Source organism: Platalea leucorodia (genome assembly GCF_965183815.1).
Source record: "Platalea leucorodia genome assembly, chromosome: 3".
Lineage (NCBI taxonomy): Eukaryota > Metazoa > Chordata > Aves > Pelecaniformes > Threskiornithidae > Platalea > Platalea leucorodia.
Window position 1 is genome coordinate 30,348,895 of NC_138825.1, and position 20,362 is coordinate 30,369,256.

Sequence of the window (20,362 nt, forward strand, 5' to 3'; positions counted from 1 at the left end):
AATAAGGAAACTATCACAAAGATTAAGTAGGAAGCTGTGAACTTGTCGTTGTGAGACTACTATTAGAGACATGCTTGCGGCAGAAGTGTAAGTGGGCAGGAAAAGGCAGCAATGGAATTGCATCGACAGTAATATATCTTGGTTAAAAGCTGCATATTTCAATGATAATGTCTTCAGATTTAAATTTTTTTTTAATCTCATGCTTATTTTTGAATTTTCATTACAATGGTCTGCACTATGTATCATTGTATCTATACAGCATTTGAAACATGTTTGAAAATTGAGCGGATATTTTTACCAGAAGTCATCTATTTTATGGAGCCTAAAACCAACCTTGCTTGCCAAACCTGATTGACTTCTTCAATAGCTTAAGCTTAAAAGATAAGAGCGTAAGTACTTTACAGTTGATTATGCTTAAGCTTTTGAACTCTCTTAAAGCATTTTAAGCTCTCTTAAAGCATTTTAAGCTCTCTTAAAATACTTCAGTCAAAGGGTAGAAAAAGTGATCTAAAGTCCAGATAGTCAGTGAAAACAAACCAGGGCAGTAATAATGATGAAGACGCATCAGGGATGATGGGTGAGAGCAGTCTAAGCAAAAATTTGTATTCCAACATCAAAGTAGAACATTTACCAAGATTTTAGACATCTCGGCAAGAAGTTAACAAAACTAACACTTCTAGTCTATCTCCCATGCTCCCTACAATACTGCATTGAGTTCTGAGCTTCCCAGTAGCACGGAGGAAAAGCGTGAAGGTATGCCTACAAGTGATTCGATTACCAATTATTGCTTACCAGCTCGGATGCTATAGCAGCGTATAGTAGCTTAAACTAACACATTTTACTTCAGCAGCTGGACGAGCTGGGAGCATGCACGCAGGCAGTTATTACAGCTTGTCTGTGGAGTAGTAACTTATTAAGCCATGCTAAGTCATGGCTTAATTACAAACTGGCTTGACAGCTTGTGGCTGTCTGTCCCTACCCAATTTAACAACATGAACAAAGCTCAAATGAAGGCAACAGAAATAATCATGGCACATCAGCCCCTTCAGTTTGTTACATCTGAAAGCCACCTCACGGCTGCCTGTGTGGAGCTCTGAATAAGTACTTCCACACTGCCAATTAAGTGCCTGTGTGAAGGCACTTAACCTGTTGCCCAGCCATGCTTAAGGTTGCATTTGTCATTCTAACGCTGAAACTGAACAGCATTTCATATCCTGCTGTTATAAACTAGAATATTCTGTCTGTCTTCGTCATCCTTTTGAAGTGATGAGCTCCCAGCTGCTAGAGGAAATTTCTGATGAGTCCCCAAAGGTCTTGCTTTTATATTCTTGAAGATAGCTGCAGTTCTATTTCTCCATCAGTTTAATTGTGTATGGTTTCCTAGTTCTCCTTAGTGTTGGTTCCTCCGAGCACTGTATCATTTACAAATTTATTTCCCACCACCACCTTCTTGTGTCCGTGTCATTAAGGATAATATCTAATAGGTTTTAAGCCCCAAACTGAAGGGGGGGGGGGGGGGGAGAACAACCTTTATTCAGATAGTTCACCTCTGACCATTGGATTTTGCTTTACCCTCTATGGATAGTCCATCGCCTCCATTACTCTCTGATACTGCTCTGCTAATTCCTATCACCTCCTCCTTCATCTAGAAGTTGAATGATATTATCAAAGAAAGTTATTAGGTTAATCTGGTAAGGTCCACCTTTTGTAAACAAACATTACTCTTTATCGTTTTCTGCTATACTTACTTTAAAAACCTTACTATGAGACAAGCGATTTCATCTGATGCTGTTTTATGACTTGTGGTACGGGCATTATCTATCTGTTCTTTCTGCCCAGAGGCTGTAGACTGTGTTATTTTCATCTTGTATGTGATACTAGCAATTTCCTTTCCCTCTTAGCTATTAGCTATCCTGCCCTCTAACCCTGCGTTCAGCATCACCATCTTTACTGAAAATTGAGACGAAATACGCATTTAGTTTTAGAATCAGATGTAGACTCTCTCTGATCTCCACTTCTTCACTAGAAAGCGACATCACTTCTTTCTTACAATATTATGTTACAGCTAGACCACTTGCTGGTTTTCCAGACATCATACGCAAGGTCTAAATTAACCTGATTTTCCAGATACATTCTGCCTTCACTCTCACATTTATTGATGTTTGAGATCTTTCCTGAACCAGACTTTTTTTTCTGCTTTATTATATGCTCTCTGCTTATAATTTTTACTTCTCTCTTGATGCCACTTCTCTTCCAGTTATGCCTTGAAGCCTCTACCTGTAAAACTTTTTGCCTTGTGGGAGATAAAGAATCCCAATGGAATCAGCAATTTTGGTTTTAAGACACCTAAGGCTTCTTCCGCATTCAAATCGCTCATTTCATTATACAAGCTGATTTTATGGTCAGGTACCTTCATTTATCACAGTTTTCCTTTCTGAAATTGAGAATGTTCTACTTTCTTTCACCCCGATCTCTCCTCACACAACTTGCGATCGCCTACTCCAGGGTTATTACCTACAGTCAGGCCTTTGAGGGCGTATTCTTGAACCGTCCAAAAGCTTTACTTCTTACAGGGTCAGTGACAGTTTGGAGAAGGAATTCATTGACTACCAGAGTCCAGAATGTCTGGCCCCAACAATGAGTAGCATGTATTCCCCAAACTATTAACTGCGAATTTGAAATCTCACTGACTGGTTCTTTGCATCCAGTCGGTACCACCTCTTTAATAATATGGAGTTTTCTAGCTACCTCCAAAACTTCCACCCAGGGGTCTGTAACGATCTCACAGCCCTCTCCTCTCAATACACCATCTTTTCCAAAAAATAAATTGAAACTAAAATATCAGCTGTTTTATTCCCTGTGTTTTATTTGCAGAACATTGCTTCCTTAACTCAGAATGTTACTACCCATCTTTATTTTCACTTCTGTGTTTCCTCAACTGCAAATCCCCTCTAATCCATGTGTTCCAGTTAGGAACTCCATGAGTTTTCTTTTTATTTTTCACAAGGGGGATGTCCTGAAGTGTTTTATGAAGTTCCTCCATTTTTTTCCCAAAATTCTGGAAATGGTATATCCACTTTTCAGTTATTTTGTTTTAACACACTACCATCACTTGGTTTTTGCCTTTGTCTGTATCTGTGCCTTTTTCTTTGCTACCCATCCCACATTCTTCCTATTCCGCATTGCTGTATTAGCATTTAATCTTCCTCTTGTTGAGCAAAACCAAGGCAAAATATTACATGAATCTTTCCAAATTTTCTCTACTCATTTCTTAATATGAAGAGGACCTTATTATCTGTGGTGATTTCCTTCCTTTCTTCACAGATGGTGTAATCTAGAAGGGGTACACAGGGAAGTGGTGAAGAACTTAACTACTGTTGTTTAGTAAATTAATTTCCATGGGAAGTTACTCAGCTGAAAATGAAAGAGCTTGTTTGCTTTGCAGATAAAAAATATTCATGTACCATGAATATTGTCAGTGTCTGAGAATGCTTTCTTGTGAAACTAGAGCAGTTGCCACTTGTGGTCAAAGCAGCGTGAAGGCTAGTTAAAACATGAGATGGATACATGCTTCAGATGACAGGCTGTTTTAAAGCTCAAAAACAGAGGTAAAAGTTGAGATAACAATGTAAAACCACTGTCAGATAGAGCACCTTCCCACAGTTACAGCTATTTTGCCAAGACCTGTTTTACAGCTCATTCATTTGAACATGAAACATTTAATTCTTAAGATTCATCAACAGGTACTCCTAAAAGGACAAATCTGTTCGCCAATAACAATAGAACATAAAAAACGGGTATCATCTTAAAAACTCTGTATGGCAAGAACTCACTTTCATTCCTCTTAAGTGCAGTATCAAAATAATTTGCAAATTACCTTTGTCCTGTACAATCTATTTCCCATTTATTGGTTAACATTTCTATAGTTCATAGTTATTTTGATCACCACTAGGAATCAGATGGACATTGCGTATATTAAAAAAAATGCACACGCTTTCAGGCATGCACATGCTAGTAATCTCACATGAAGCTTAACGGGGGCCAGCCACGAAAAGGCACAAAAATCTCTAGATTAGCCATTAACTCCACATTGCCACATACAACCATTATTTCACCTACTTATTACTTCACCCGCTGCCCCTGCTGCCTGTCACTGTGCTCCTTGCCTCTTGCCACACACACCTCTTGAGCAATGCCAGTGTTTAGTTTTGGCCCGCATAAACCAGCCAGATACGCACATTTTCTAGTGATTAGGAATGTGCTGTTTACGCTGGGTTAAGGACTCGTGTGCAGGGTGTGGATTTTTAGTTGATCTCTAACATTTAAGCAGGTCATGCTTGAGAAGCAATAGCGGATATGATTTATTACATTAGAGATAGCGTAGGGCAATATTTATTATTTTGGGAAGTAAATTCTGTAAAGGTTGTACTGGTAGTGAGGCAATATGATAGGGAAGTATTTTATTTTTTCTAAATTTGTTATAAAATGATATATGCAGTTAGAGCCGAAGGTGAAATGAAGGGGATAAGAACAAAAGTGTCGAACCTAGAAGCAAGGCGAAAGGCAGGGTCAGAAGGTTTGAATGACAACTGAAAGACTGACTCGTGGTTTCCTTCAGTATTTCTGTATGGTTTTGTTTCAGTAGTCACTGTGGGAAGAATGGCTGCTACAGTAAATTAGATGGAAGAGTCAGTAGGAGCTGAGTATACCTTGGTCATACTGAGCAAAATTATCTAATGCTACCTATGCTTCTTGGCTACCTGCCAGAGAGATACCAAAGCAGAGGGTATAAACAGAGACGTGATAAAATTACAGCCCAGTTCTGTACCTGCTGAAATCTGTACAAGATTTACCATTACCTTAGAGAGTGACAGGCTCTCAAAAAATTCCTAGTGAATCACTTGAAATAAAAACTGTTTCAAAGTCCAAGAATTATCCAGGCTGACTGAATTTTACATTCACCAACCTGAAGATACAGCAATGTTTAGCTAGATTTGTCATCGCTTTAATAATACATGAATTGTGTTTAAATTACTACTAGATATAAGCCTGAGGAAAGGCAAAAAAAAAAAATAATCCCTAGCTAGATATATAAAAGTATCTTGAGTCCCAGATCATGTGGACGCTGCGAAGTTAACTAGGTTGATTGGCAGCTGGGTCTGGGCACTCAAATTAGCTTCTCTGTGAGCAAGTTTTCTATGGCAGAGAACAGCCGTCTTGGTGTTCTGGCCGTTTCTGAACTCACTCACGAGTGCCGGTGCTGAGGCAATCTAGGTTTCATTCTCAATCAGCTCTATCAACCGGTAGAGAGCCGTGGGAAGCAGCACCATCACACTGGAGTGACCTTTCCCATCTTCTCGTTGCGGAGCAGATGCACTCGAACCCACAGAAAGCAAAGCTTCAGCTCTTAGAGCTGCAGTTGCATCGTTACCGGAGCTCAAAGTGCCCCCAGAGCTCTGTGCAAGGATTTTCTAGTGAGAGTGGTGGTGCTGATGACCTTAAAGCTAAAAGCTGCATAGTAATTTCTGTACTGTGGGCATAACTCTGGAGAGCTTGGAAAAATAGTCCCATAGTGTGCCTATGCGGAAGACTGGGAGAGAATGCCAACTCCAGAAGGGAAATCTCCCATCTTTTTCAGGGCCGGCTCCTTTGCAGACACTCCAGAAGAGACAGATGGATAAATACAAATGCTACATAAACTGTGTTTTGACCAATGATCTTAAGTCCTGCATACAAGCGTTCATTAACACTAATGTATACGGTGTGCGGGGAAGAAACACCTCAGCGTAAGGGGACAAGGGCAGCAGTAGACTATCGTGTGGGAATTTGTACGCCGTTCGTACGGACGGTATGTTAAACTTCAGGCACTCAGGAGTGTAAGGCAAGGACATCACTTCTGTGCCGTTTAGCTTAGGAGGAAAGACGCTAGTGTCTAACGGCACCCAGCAGAGCGGCCGCACAGGGCTGCAGAGCGAGGCAGGAGTTGGGTCCCTCTCCAGAGATGAACCCCAGCTGGCTTCAGCGCGTTGACTGAGAGAGACGGGAATAGCGAGGGATCATGAGGCAGATTTTCATGTTCCTCCCTGGATAAACATTTCTGTTTTGGGGTGAGAAAGAAGTTAAAGGGTAGGCGAGCCCACGCAGCCGGCTAATTATAGCCTCCCACGGGAAGGCTCTCGCTGGAGCCGGAGGGGCCGACGGCTGAGAGCAGTTGCCACTCGCGCCCTCCCCGAACTGCCGTTACTTTTCAGGCAGCGCGTCGTCAGCCTCCCCGGTGCGGGAACCGGTTCCCTCCCCCCAAGCCCGCGGACCCACCCGGGCCCGGCGGCAGAAAGGGCCGCCCCAAGAAGCCTCTCCCGAGGGGCCCAACGTTCCCTGAGGCGGGCCACGGCGGACGGGAATGCGGTGGGCCGAGGCACCTCCGGCCTCATTCTTTACTGTGGTAAAAACGGCAGCTCCCCCCACCGAGCCGGGCGCCGGTTGCGGCGGCCCAACCGCCCGCCTCGCCCCCCCACCCCGCCGCCGCGGGCGCGTGAGGCTCAACAGCTCCCGCAGGCGGGCGCGAAGCCCCGCCCTTTCGCGACCAGGAGACCGGCCCCGCGCTCCCTGATTGGCTGGCGGTGATGTCATCGCGCGAACATACGGGTACCCCTTGCCGCCCCCCGGGGGGCGCGGGGGCGGCCGCGCGCCTTCCCTCCTCCCCACCCGCCCCGCGACCAATCGCCGCGCGCAGCGGCGCGCGGGCCGGGACGCGCTCTGCGGCTCCGCGGGGGCCCGCCGGCCCTTCCCCAGCGCCCGCCGGCCCCGCTTTATTGGCAGGGGCGACGGCCAATCAGGAGAAGGCACCCACGGGCCGATTCACGCCCATTTCGCACAGCGGCAGCCGGGCGAGAGAGGCTGCGGGACTGGCGGCGCTGAGAGCCAATGGCCTGCAGGCAAACCGCGCCGGGAGGGAAAGGATGTGGCGGGGCAGGGAGGCTGGGAGGGGCGAGGCCGCTCGCTGACAGCCGCTTCCGTCACTTCTGCCCCGGCTACGAGGCCGGATTAAAAAAGTGCGGAGAAAGACAAGAGTCCGTGCGCTAGCGCCTTGACTGACAAAAGCCGCAGCCAATAGTTACCAAAGCGGAGGGGAAATGCCCAATCAGGAAAAAGCTTTTGGGCGGGGCTGGCGGGTGAGCGGCGAACGGATCGACCAATGACGCCGAGGAAGGGTAGAGCCGGCAGGGCGGTCGGCCAATGGCCGCCGGGAGGGGGCGGGACGGGATGAGCGACGGCTGCGGCAGCCAGTCGGCAGGGAAGGACGCGGGGCGGCCCGGCCGGGACCGGCGGCGGGGCGGAGGGGCGGGGCCGTGGGCCGTGCCCCGCCCGCCCGCCCCGTAGCGCTCTGACGTGTGCGGCGGGGAGGGCGGGCCCAGCGGCGGCCTCTGGGACGGGGCTCCCAACATGTCCGCGCTGCTGGCGGCGCTCGGAGTGCGCGAGCGGGCGGCGACTGCGGCCGGCGGCGGCCAGCGCGGGGCAGCCCGCGCCTGAGGCCCAGCCAGGCCCCCCCACACGCACCCGGGCCGGGCCCTGCCCTGCCGGGCCGCCTGGGGCCCGGACGCCGGGGGACGCCGGCGCTTCGTCCCCCGACAGGTAGAGGGGCCGGGGCCGGCCGTGGGGCACGGGCGAACGGGTCGCGGCCGCGCCGGGCCGGGCGGAGAGGGGGAAGGGGCCGAGAGGCCGGGCCGGGCCCGGGCGCGCGTGTTACCGAGCGGCGGGGCCTGCGCGCCGTGCCGTGGGGAGCGGGGCAGGCGGCGCCGGCCTGCTCCGTGGGGCCGGAGGGGCGGCGGGCAAGGCCTGCTGCGTGTGCGTCCCCGGGGAGCGGGCGGGCGCCGCGCAGACCCGGCCTCCGCCTCTTCCCGCCGGGGGAGAAAAGAGGGCCGGGGGCCGCGCTGACACGGCCTCCCGGCAGGGGAGCCGGGGCTGCCGGGGCAGGCGCACGGGGGAGGGACGGCGGGGAAGCCGAGCTCCCCGGTGTAGCCGGGGATGGAGGCCGGTGGGCCCGCCCTCTGTGCGCCACGCTGGGGCGGGCTGGCGCGGCGGCGGGGGGGCCGGCGGACCGGGCCCCGCACGCCGGCCGCTGCCTGTGGGGTGGGAGGGGAGCCGGCGGGCCGGGCCCCGCGTGGGTGGCGGGGAGGGGGCGGACGGTGGCCGGCGCGCCGGTGGCTGCCTGCGGCGCGGGGCTGGGGGGCGGCCGGCGGGCCGGGGCTGTGCACGTGTATTGGCCGGGGCCGGGGGAGTGGCGGGCCCGGGGGCCGGCGGGGCCCGGTGTTTACCGACGGGGTGGGGCGGTGGGAGGTGGCGAGCTGCGGGCACGGCCCCGGCGTTGGAGGGAGAAGCTGTCGTGAGGCCCTGGGTGCTTGTGGCGGGCCGGTGGGGCGCGGAGGGGGTGAAGTCACGGGCAGATGGGCAGTGCCTCGGCGCCCGCGGCGTGCAAGGGGAGAGAAGTTGAAGGCAGCTCCCGCTCGTAGTTTGGAGCTCGCCGGCTCTGCGAACCCAGCGGATATAAACGTGGATATATTTTTACTGTAATTTGTAGCTAGTCGAAGGGAGGGAGTCATTTTGATGGACTGCAGGCAGCTGGAGAGATCCGTATGTGTGCTGTTTTGTGTGCTGTGGTAGGTTGAGGGGTATGTTTATTCCGCGGGCATGCAGATGGTGGGTGAAACCACATGTATTTAGGAACAGTGGTGCACGAGGGCATGTGAGTTTAGGAGCGATAGGTAAGCAGTCTTGTGTGCATTGTGAGAAGCAAGGTGATAAGCTGGCTGGCTTTTAAGTGCTGTGGAGGAAGGAGGCTTTGGGTGGTAAGCCTATGTACAACTTACAGGCACAGTGGTAACAGGTTGCTACAAGGTTCTGAACTTGTTTTGTTTTGTGGCCAGCGTGGTTAGACTTAATGTGCGAGACCTTCGTGTGTAATATGAGATGGTACGTGGACAGAAAGGCACGCATGTTCTTACTGCGTGTAAGTTGGTTTGTCTGCTGCTCGCAGGGGGAGTTGAGAGAGATGCCTGGCTGTCACCAGCTCAGCGAGGCCTGTTCCTTGTGTGTTGAGATGGGCTAGGGCAGCAAGCAACGTGGTCTGTGTCCCGGGAACCTGAGAGAGCTGTGAATTGGTGTCTCAGCTGTGATGAAATTGAAAGGCTGGATATTTGTTGTTTGAGCCATGGGATACAAATTGGAAAACATGTAGCAAATGCCAGGTGTTGGGGTCACCATAGTGCTGTTTGAAGAAAAGTCTATGCATGTCCTGGGGAGTTGTAGAACTGAAGGTATCTATATTTGGGACAGGTGTCAGGCAGTGTAAACTTCTGTCTATAAGGGCATCAATGCACTCTTCTCATGGGTAAATTTCCAGGGATTACCATAGATTATAAGAAAGTGAGGGGGCTTGGCTGGATATTTAGAAGTAGAAATGAATGATGAAGTCTTTGAAAGGTTAGTGTACATTTGAAAAGGGGGGGTAGGATGAATTTCTGGGGATTATGCATATAAAGGGTGAAGATTATGTTAGGCTACATATACATGTGTTTATCAGGGGAATGGTATTTGTGCAAAAGGGAAACTGGAGTTTTCGTATTGCTGAGTTAGTGGGAACTCTAGTCTGTGTATGGAGAGAGGAGGCAGGCATTTTTGGCTGAGGCTATGAAAAGTGGAAATGGTGTGGGGGAGGGATGATGAACTGGGTCTGTGGTCCCAGGTGTGTCCTGAGCAGGTGGGAGGCTGTGGGGGTTCTTTGCTCCTCCCGGTATGGAGAGAAGTGTTTTATAGTTGTGACAGCCAGTGGAAACTAAACAAGTGAATGAAGATGAGGCAATTTGTGACTATTATGAATATTATCAAATTAAAGGAGGTTACAGAATAGTCAAGGGGTTTCTGTGAAAGGCACTTTTTTTGTTTATTTTGTTCTGTTTGTTTACTGGGTAAATTGTCCATTAACTTTAAGGGTAAACTTTTGCTGAAACTAGTGCTCATAATGGTGTTGACAGGTCAGCAGCTAACTAGAAGCACTTAATGTGGTGTAGACAAGCCCCATGTATGTGTGGGCACAGGGGCTTGAATGTGTCTATTATATAAATATATACATATTTATTTATTATGTGCATTATCCATACCTTAACACTTTAACTGGGTGCACACATCCAGAAGGTATGAAGTCTTTTGGACTGGACATATGCTTGTGTTTGAAAGAGGGTTAGTGCATAAACACTTGAGGGTCAGAGATCTGTGAAAAGATGATCTGTTTAGAATGGAAAGCTGTTTGGCTCAGGTGGAAATGAGGAAAAATTGCATTTGTGTATCCCATGTTCTGTGGGTTTGTGACAGTATGTATTATTTGTTTACACAGTCCCTCATCTCTCATTCTGCACAGACATTTAGAGGAGGTTGTTATACAGGATAGTGATTTAATTAAGGCATGTAACATCAAGGTGAGGGAAACAGAATTAATGTAGTATGCAGAGGGCTGTATAGAGAGTACACAGAACTCATTTTTCTTTTATTGCGGTAGCTGTGAGCTGGTCAGTTAGGTAGGGAACTAGAGAAAGAAAAGAGTAATCTCATAGTAGTTATCCTGGATAGTCCAGTTCCATTCTTGTCTTTGATGTGGAATTATCGTTGTTCACTTAAACTTTTCCAACGGTGATCACTAATGTGTGCTTCTGACTTACTAAACTTGAGACCCTGTCTTGCAGAAATATAAACCCATCGCAATTGAAATTAAAGCTTGTGAAATCTGTGTATTGAACAGTCTTCTACGGTGCTCAGTGTCAAGAACTACTGCTCTCAGAGGGGGCGACTGAGAGTAGTGAGCACTTCTTACATGAATGTGTTGCCTCCACGTTACAAAAAGGGAAAGGCAGTAAAAATCCACTCTTAATATTGGATGTAAAAATCTGTGTCTGTGAAGTATTTGTATTATAATAATGAATATCACTCTTTGGAGCAGGGTTTATTTAGACTGCAGCAAGGGATGGGGTTGTACGTAGAACAGTGCTTTGTTCAAGAAGGACAGTACTCTCCAAACAAACTGCAGCACACCTAGCTAAATGCTACCATAATGTTCCTAGGGGTGTGTGTGTGGGTTTTTTGTTGGTGTGTTTTTTGTTGGTTTAACCCTATGAAAATTGAAGTTGATCATTTGGTAGTGTCTTGGATCATTAATCCAGTAGGAATGCTTAAATCTGCCACATAGGCCTACAGCTGTAGTGTAGTAACTGGTAAATAGCTGTTCTTTTCTGGTCAGCATTGGAAGATAGCTGGCTAACCATTGGTTTTTGCAAGCACAGTCTCTTCCAAGTGAATGAGAAGGCCTTGGTGAAAGAATCCAAGCTCTAGACTCTGTGTGGATTGTGGAGAGTGATCACTGTTACAGGTCATGCATATTTTTGTGTCCATAGTTGTTTGTTTTCTCTAATATTGATTCTTTCTGCCCACCACCTTAATTGTATCAAGCATGCTCTGTTTTGTTGTGGTTTTTGTTTTGTTTTTTTTTTAATTCTTGCCACCTTGTCCAAGAAGTTTTCTCATCTCTTTGAATTCAGGGCTACACTAATATTTCTCTTCAGTTCTCTGTGAAAATGAAGAAGCATCCTTCAGATCTTGGGCCTTTTAGCAACCCAAGTGATTTCATCTGAATATTGGTCTTCTCAGTAAACTGGAGGAGAGCAATGGTGATTTCTTTGGAAAACTGTTAAAGTAAAAATTTTTGCTATCTTGGCTCCTTCCCTGTTTGTCACTTTTTTCGTTCTATGCTTCAGTTGTTTATGCTTGATCATCTTCAAGATTTGGCTTATAGATGTACAGGGTGTGTACTGTGGCCTCTTCCTTCTCACTGTCTGTTAGCAGTGTGAATGCAGGATAAATGTTGAATGAAACTTCAGGAGGGGTCTGGTTTAGCCCTGGTCTTCAGCATATCTGTATGCATATAGCCTTCAGGAAATTTAATTTCAAAATCTGGACAAGTCATTGCAGTTCTTAATTTAAAAAAAAAAAAAAAAAAAAAGCAACCCAAATTCAAATAACATCGGACTATAAAAGCCCAGAAAAGAGAAATTGTTTGCATGGACAATGAAAGATGTGTCCCTGATGCAAGAACAAGGATGCTGAGTTTCCAAAAAGATCATCAAAACTGTTTTTCTTTAACAGGCAACCTTGCAAACAGCTATTTGGCTGACATCTTTCAGTCTTGGGCAGATATCTAGCATGGGAAACTTTGGTCAAACTGCTTTATATCTGTATCATGTGCTAAAGCCAAATAAAAATTCTGAAGAATTAATGAGTGTCACTCCAAAAGAAAACTGATCTGAAAAGCTTTTCATGAGATGGTAAGAAATAACTGAGCTGGTGTAGCTCATCTCAAACTGAGCAGTTCAGCTCATCTCAACTTCTTGAGACATTGTTGGCATGATGAAACATAAGGGCTGCCAATGACTGTAGGTTAAATTAGTCTTCTGGCTCTTAAAAAAACCTACATTGGGAGAGAAGGGACAAGGATGTTTTAATGTAGAAAATAATAGAAGGGAAAACCCCATATGTCAGTGGACAACAGCCTTTCTTATAATTTCGGAGGAAATTATTCAGGCCCAGGTATTGTTCTGCTGGGAAAAATAAGTCGCAACTCTTTTTTCCCCATGCACCATTAGTTTCTCATTAACATTACTTCAGTGTGTTGTTTTTATGATATTACTACATTACTACCTCTTGGTGTAGGTTCCCTGCATCTTTGATTGGAAATAACCTTTTTATTGAGTTTTCTTCCAAATAAATAGTACAACTAGGTGCTTAAGTCTGTTTTCACAAGAGTTAACAGGAACTCAGCTCAGAAAAATGTCACTTAAGGATGTTTCAGACTAGGCTACTGGAGAGCTTAAGATGGCTCTTTAGTGTGTATGGTAATGACAAGTCAATGACCACAGACTTATAGTTAAGTTACAAAGGAAAGCATCTGTCTTCCTTTGCAGTTTTCAGGGGATTAGTGTGTTAGCAGAAAAATATAGTCTTCAATAATCCTACTTCTGTGTCTGCACCTCAGTGTAGGAAGTTGACCTTTACTGAATGTAGAGCAAACATTGCATTGTTAGTATATGAATTAATTGTTTTTATCAAGGAGGTAATGAAGTAAGATGATGATTTATTGAGTAGAGGAGGTAACACTTTATTGTAATTTATTCATACAATACTGCTTTGGCCTGTTCTCACCGGCTCATTGTTCTGCTAAAGCCAGGTAGTATTTGTTCAAAACTCATGATCTTATTTAAAATTTTGTATTGCAAAAGAAAAATTGGTGACTGGAGAGAACAAATATCAAATGATGGAACTATTTGTAAAGAACTGATATTTTGATTCAGGTGGAAAACTGAAACAATATTATGTTAGTCAGCTTATTCAAAAACAAACCTCCCTATTTTCTGGGCAGCTCTGTTGGTTAAGCTGATGTGCAAGTAATATAAAGCATTATCAAGCACAGGCCGCTCTTCCTTTCCTATCACCAGCTACAGTGGAGCCATTGATATGGGTTGTTGGGTTGTGTTTTCAGTGTTATTTAAGAAGTTTTATAAAACAGTAAATGTGGGTGATGCATGAAGTGTGTAGATCTTAGAGTTTTTTTAACTTTATTCAGAGAACTTTCCTAGGTGTATCCCACTAGCTTTTGATACTCCTAACTGTAAAGGGGTGGAAGCAAAAGAGGGTGAGTGGTGAGACACTGCTGGTATAGTTACTCCAGGAAAAGGAACATTCAAATTCACAGCGCAGCCCTCCTTTTTAGGGCTAATGAGGTGCATGTTGGTAGCTTAAGTCTGTGGGTTTAGTTGCTGGTGCTTGAGGCTTTCTTAAATGAGTGGGCAGTATCTGCCACATTGATTATATTTACATTAGCAAGCAGTGTGCTGCCATTGAAGAAGATCGTAGAGTGAAGCAGTAAGTTAGGCAGACCTAGTGTCCACGGTGTGTGTACTTCACGGGGCTTTATTTTAGACAAGTTTTGTTTTTTTTTATTTTAGACTAGTATGGTTCTGTGGACCGAGTATACTCCAAACATCACCGGGTATTAGGCGTTTTTCCAGAGTTTTGGTTTATGTTAATCTGAGACATGTCCAGATCATGTGTTCAGAAACTTCTTTGAGATGTGAACCAAAGCACAGTAAGTGGGGTGACTCAGATTTACTTCAAAAGTGCACTCCTGATCCAAACTGAAGTGCTAATATAGATGTACCGACTGGGTCTCTAAACGGCACCGTGGAGCATTGCAGAGGGTGTTGAGCTGTGCGGAGGACTGGATTCTGCCTTCGCCTGCCTCCTGAGTGCTGTTGTCAGAACTGCAGAAATTGTCCTGCTGCTCTCTGAGTAAGGATTGTTTGTTTATCTTGACTGGTAACTGAATCTCTGTTCCCAAATTATTGTCCCTAGTTTTGAAATTGTGTGTGAAAATGACTGGTGTTAAAACTATAATAAATTCTGGAAAGTAGTTCTTTCATGGTTTTACTTCAGTTAATCAAGAATGAAACTAGCTGTGTGAGCAACAGGTTATGAAGCCTGACTTCCTGTGGCTTTGTGTCTTGTGGTTGGATTTTTCTGGGTATACTGTATTGTAAGCTCTGAAAGTATTTGCATGCATTTGGGGCGCGCTCTGTCCTGCTGTCCTGTATGGGAAGTTGTTTTTGGTAACAGCTCCTGCTGCACTTGTCCTCGAGGGGCACTGGTTTGGATGTCTCTCCTTGATCTGACTGTTTACCTACACAAAACTCATAGGACCTGATTATCTCTGAAATATTTACCCTTGTGTTAATTTCTGAATTGTGGCCAGTTTCAATAAAACTTGGGGGGGGAAGGGGGAATGACACACCCCCTGTAGCTTGGCTTCCTAAGGTTGTGTTTTATTTGCTTTCCACTAATGCTCTCTCTTGGTTTACTGTCTTTTTGTATTTACCACTATTTTAAATTTCTTCTGGAAGAGTTAAAAGTATTCCCCCCCAACATTTCAGGCAACATATCTAGAAGTAGGAAATTATCTTCCTAACAGCAGCTTCTTAAGGGATGCTAAAAATCTCTTCTCCATAGGATAGATAAAATTCTTGGTGTATCCAATATGCTTATTAAACCACTTCCAAATAAATATAGACAGGTCTAAAATTGCCTTTGATGTATATTGTAGCCTTTTGTAATACACACTGGTACCAAATGTGGTAGGTTTGCACTATGATTCTAGGAGAGAAGTGAATGAAGGCTTTGAAAATGAATGATGTTTTGAAGCCTCTGGAGTACAGCTACATTGGATTTTGAGGGTGGTGGATTAGGAATTGGAGGGGGCAGGGACTTGTGTTTGTGATCACCCTTGTGACCTTGAAAAGCTGCTGAAACTCTAATGTGCTTTGAAACTTTTCAGATGAGAAGTACTGTACTGAAGCTATGTGGTACTGCAGGCTGAGTTCTGAGAGTTCTCTCTTCAGTGTATAAAGCGAAAGAAATTGTTCCTTTTGCTTCTATTTTAAGTGAGCCTATGCTCAAAGCACTGACTTCAGAGAGCTTCTGTAAAGGTATGAAAGGTGAATCTAGCGCAGATGTTACTCAGTTTCTTTCCGTGTCCTTTCTGCTCCTGCTCTCCGTTTCCCTAGTATAGTAATAATATACTTGTTTTATTTGTTCTAGTTCCCAACAGGAAAATCTCATTCTGGTCAAAAGGTACTCTGCATTCCAGTTTGTGCACAAACCCTCACTTTAGATATGGTACTAGTTGCAGGCACTGGTTTCCACTGTCTAACATTAAGTTTGATTCTCTGTGGGGCATTTGAGAAAAGTTGTTTATAGCTGATTTTTCAAGAAAAGGTTACTCTTCTTTAGTGTGCGTATTCAAGACAAACATGAAGTGCTTATTTCAGCTGTTGTAAAACTTGAATCCAGACCCGACAGAGGTAGTCCATTGACTCCCCTAGATAGTGATCAGTCCTACATCTTAGAAGGCAAAGAAACTCCATCTATCTCAATAGAGCCCTAGTGCGCAATACAGCCTGTTAAGACTTGTGAAAGTCTCACTTTGGGTGTTGTCAGTAAGAACTGAAGTGACACCTCTAAGAAGGTTATTAACAATGTCTAATTACAGGTGGGATTTACAGGCATCTTTAGTGAGTGTTATCCAGTAATCGTGGGACTACTACCTATAGGTGTATCAAACTGACTCCTCAGATGTAATGTTTATCCATTTGCTAGCTTGTCATGTTTTCTGCATCTTTACCACTTTCCCAGGAGACATATTGCAGCAAGGGATTTTTTTGTTTAACTTTTCCTTTTCTGTGAGATGATGTCTTTTTTTAATGTTCTTTTATGGAGTGTGTGAAAAATACTATTGTATTACTAATGATAACATTAAACTATCCAATACTTGATCTAGATTTGTTATTTTCTGCTCTTTCCCATACTGATTGCTTAGGCTGGTGGATGAATTTATTGGAATCATCCAAAGTCTCGGTTGTGGCTGATTATGTTTCTGAGGAGCACTTTTTCTTGACTAGTAGAAGGTGGTGCATAAAACTTCAAATAGTAGGGATTTTATACATAAGCAAAATGAAAACAATCTTGTGAAAACAATAGCTAGAGCTAATACTGGGGGGATGGGTGTGTGTGAAACTTGTTCTGTAAATCCTCCATAAGTGCACCACAATCAAATTGCTGTTTAAAAGATAACCTAGAAGTTCATAGGCATTCAGTCATTTAAAAGATGCTTTAATAATAACAATTGCTTGTTTTGTGGGAGGTTTTCCAACCAACCCTCCTTTAGATTTTGTGTGTCTCTTACAATGTAAAGAAACTGGAAGCAGCTTAAGGTAATTTTCTCTTTTAATAGTCACTTGTGGGATCAAGGAAGAGGCAAGCCTACCACCTTTGTGGATGATTATGTTGGAAAGAGAATGTTTCCCAGTGTTTGCTAGAGTCAAATAGCTGTGCAGTCTCCTCTGCAGGCGGGCCTTGAGAGCTCATCTGTTTTTTTATAAATGGTAAAAGCTGTAGTTTAACATTTTCCTATGTTTTATTGAAATAATAATTAGGCTTGTGTGTGATGTGGAAGAAAAGCATTGTTAGGACTCTACTGTGGTGACATTGGTGTTTTGTAGCCTACTTTTATATCATAGTAAACAATAGAATTTATTTCACTTCTGTTTGTCCTTTGGTTTGCCTTATGCCGAACCATGTCTATGCTTCTATATGTTTTATTACTATATTTGAGTATGACTGATGGAGGTTAAGAGCTGTTGAAGATCAGTATCTAGCTTGTAACATTAAATCCAATCACTCTTAACTAGAATGCACCAAACACAAGCAATTCTAGGCCAGAGAAGAACTTCTCTAAAGTACTTAATGAACTCAAAATAGTAGCTGTTGGTAACTATAACAGCTTATTATGTGGTTTTGACTATTGTTGCAGGATTGTTTTAATTTAAAGAAAAAAAAAGGAATGCTGTCAACTTAGAATATCTGACTTCTGGAGAGAAGGGGATAAGCTTACAGACTGTCAAAACAATTTCTGATTTATTTTTTTTTTTTAACATGAAGCAAAATGGGGCTTGACTTACAGAGTCAGTGGGGAAGAAATAAAATTCCAGTTTAGTTCAGGGTTCTTGAAATGACCTTGTGCACTGCTGTTGCCAATGTCAGGGCATAGAATTTAACATGGTTAGAAAAATGGCACTGGGGAAAGTACTCTGAAATTGTATTTTTTAAACCCTTTTTTAATTTATGTTTGGAAAATATTTTCCTTGATAAATACTGTATGTTCTCAGATATGTTTCATGACCATGCTATTTTCCATCTGAAGTCTTCTATGTTTCTGAATCTGTACAGAGGGCAAATGGGGCTCCATGTAGGAGAAGTACTAGTCAGTTACTACTTGAAGTGATCTTTTTTCATTGTTGTTTTGTTTTGTTCAGGATTACCAGATTCATATGTGTTTTGTATAAACAAAAACTTGGGGTAGCAATTCCATAAGTGAAGTAACTCATTTTTTTTGAAGGGTGTCTTAAGGTTTGTCCAGACTTGAAACCTGGTTATGTTGTCAGTTTCACAAAGAATACAAAGCTAATGTGGAAAACTTCTTAATATGTCTCTCTGTATTGTCCCTTCCTCTATGGGTCTTGTTTGTTTATTGAAGTGCGGATTAAAACAGAAGCTCTTGCATACAAAGCAGACATGACAGCTTAGATCTGTCACAAATTGTCAGATTTGTGCTTGGAGCCTTTCTAAAGTAGGTAATGGTCCTAGAACGCTGTATTGGCATCTCAATCATCCTTTTCTGCTATTTATCTTCTTTTTAGTAATCATCTTAATCTATCACTAGTACAAAAAGAATCGGTGAACCTGGACTACCTGTGAGCAAACTTTCTTCTGCATAGTTTTTGTTCAATTTCAGAACCGTTGATTCTTTCCACTTAGTGTTTATCCTGTCTTTTCCTTGGGTCAAAGTCTGATACTGTTACTGCAGGAGAGAAACTGAAATGAGACAGAAGAGGAAATGAGAAGTAGTGTTCTTTAGTGAAGAAGAAAACTACAATGCTTTGTAAAGAACTGAAGTCATAAATTCACTGAGGACTTAAGCTAATCCAGAGAATTACTTGAGTAGGCAGAGCACACTATTCATTGAGGAGTACTCTTCCTTATTCTCTTATCACAGGGTTCCGTTCGTTCAGCTGTTCATCATGTGAAAGATTTTTATCAGCAGATATGCAACCTTTTATACCAAGTTCTGCTGTCTGCCACTAGCCTACTGGAATTATTTGCTTTTCAGGAGTATCAGGGCTCTTTGATACTGGCATGGGTAAAAACCAAGAAGTGTAAGTTGACCACTGATGTCTGTATTGCTGGGTGAGATGGGAAGGAGCTTCTTTATATTAGTCTGCATTTTCTCTCCTTATTTTTGTTGGTGTGGTTTCTTTGAGCTTGTTTTCTCCTGTTTTGTTCCTTCTTGAGAAGGGTTGTGGGGGAATAGGAGAAGTTTTAGTCTATAGTGCTTTTTTCTGAACTGTGTAAAAGTTTGTGGGGTTTTTTGGTGTTGGTTGTCCCCGTCCCCCCCCCCCCCCCCCGCCCCCCCCGAACTGTGTAAAAAGTCCTGCAGATAGAGGAAAACTTAATGCCTGGCATGATCTGTTCTTATTATGAATTTAAGGTGTCATGGAGTTGGTAGACTTGCATCACTGTTGCTGAGGAAGAAAAGATTCCTAGAAGGTCTTTGGGTGACTGAAAGGATGTACTTGGACTAAACTGCCATGTTCAGAGAAGGAAAGGAAAATTAGAGTGGGCTGATATAACCCAGAGTAATTTTTCCATTAAGAGGCAGAAAAAGCAATAAAGCTTGTCTGGTTCAACTGCCAAAGGGCAGTGCCTTCAAAACTCTTAGAGACACGACAAAGGTAAACCCATCATAGTTAAAGAAGTAGCTAGCATGTAATTCAGTTGAAGCTGAGTTTTTAATTCTGAATTTCTTCTGTGTTGGCTTCTAGACATTAAATCTTACGCTACCTCAGTGAGAGTGCTGGGCACCAGATACATCTGCTTCCTTTGTCAGCCAGGCACTGTTGTTATTTTTTCGTAGCTGTTTAAAAACAATGGATGTAACATCTTGGAAGCTGGCTTGCTTAATGTACACAATATAGCTTTGTTTTTGTCTCTTCTTTATGGGGAGTTCATTCCCTCTACCCAAACAGCTTTCTGCTACATGCTGCCTTGTTGGTGAGCATCTCGTATTCCTCTTCTCCATTAAAGGTCCTTAGAATTGTTTGGTTTTTCACCACTTTTCAATGTTGATACAGTACAGAAAAGAGAGTTCTTGTTAGGCCTCTGCATGCACTCAGGCATTTGCTTCTGGAACCCACTCATAATCCTGACTGTTTCATTAAGGAAGAGGTTGTCATATAATTACCTACGTATGTTAGTGCTGCTGTATTTCTGCAGTCTTCTGCTTCTGATCATGTGCTCCTCTTCCTCCTCATGCTGGTACTTGGCTGTGTCTCATCTCATGGTGAGAGTGTTATGTGATGTGTATGTTGGGTATCTATTGCTCAGATTAATTTTCTTTCAGTTTAGCTTCTTGAATCAGCTTGCTACATGAGGATATGAGAGCGACTACTGGTGCAAAAATTGGAGTAGAAAGTATGTGTGGCAGGAGGTGGGCTTACAGCAGTTATCAGTTTAGCTTAGCCTAATTTGTAAGACTGCACCCTGAGATATTTCAAAGGAGGTTCTTTTAAGGTGTAGTTATTAACATTGGTTCTTAATGCTAATGGTTTGGACGCCTGATGACCTATCTTGCGAGTGGAAGTCCTAAATTTACTTG

General features: G+C 44.1%; 1 protein-coding gene across 16 annotated transcripts in view; it reads left to right on the forward strand.

The window, feature by feature from the left end:
* Positions 1-7,414: 7,414 nt before the first annotated feature.
* PPM1B (protein phosphatase, Mg2+/Mn2+ dependent 1B) overlaps positions 7,415-20,362 on the forward strand; it is a 64,139-nt gene continuing 51,191 nt past the window's right edge. For 7 of the 16 annotated variants that reach the window (XM_082306087.1, XM_082306086.1, XM_082306073.1 and 4 more), the window contains exon 1: positions 7,415-7,632. The gene's annotated coding sequence lies outside the window, so the exon portion shown is untranslated. The remainder of the gene's footprint in view (positions 7,633-20,362) is intronic. The other 9 variants (XM_082306077.1, XM_082306076.1, XM_082306078.1 and 6 more) reach the window with 4 other exon arrangements.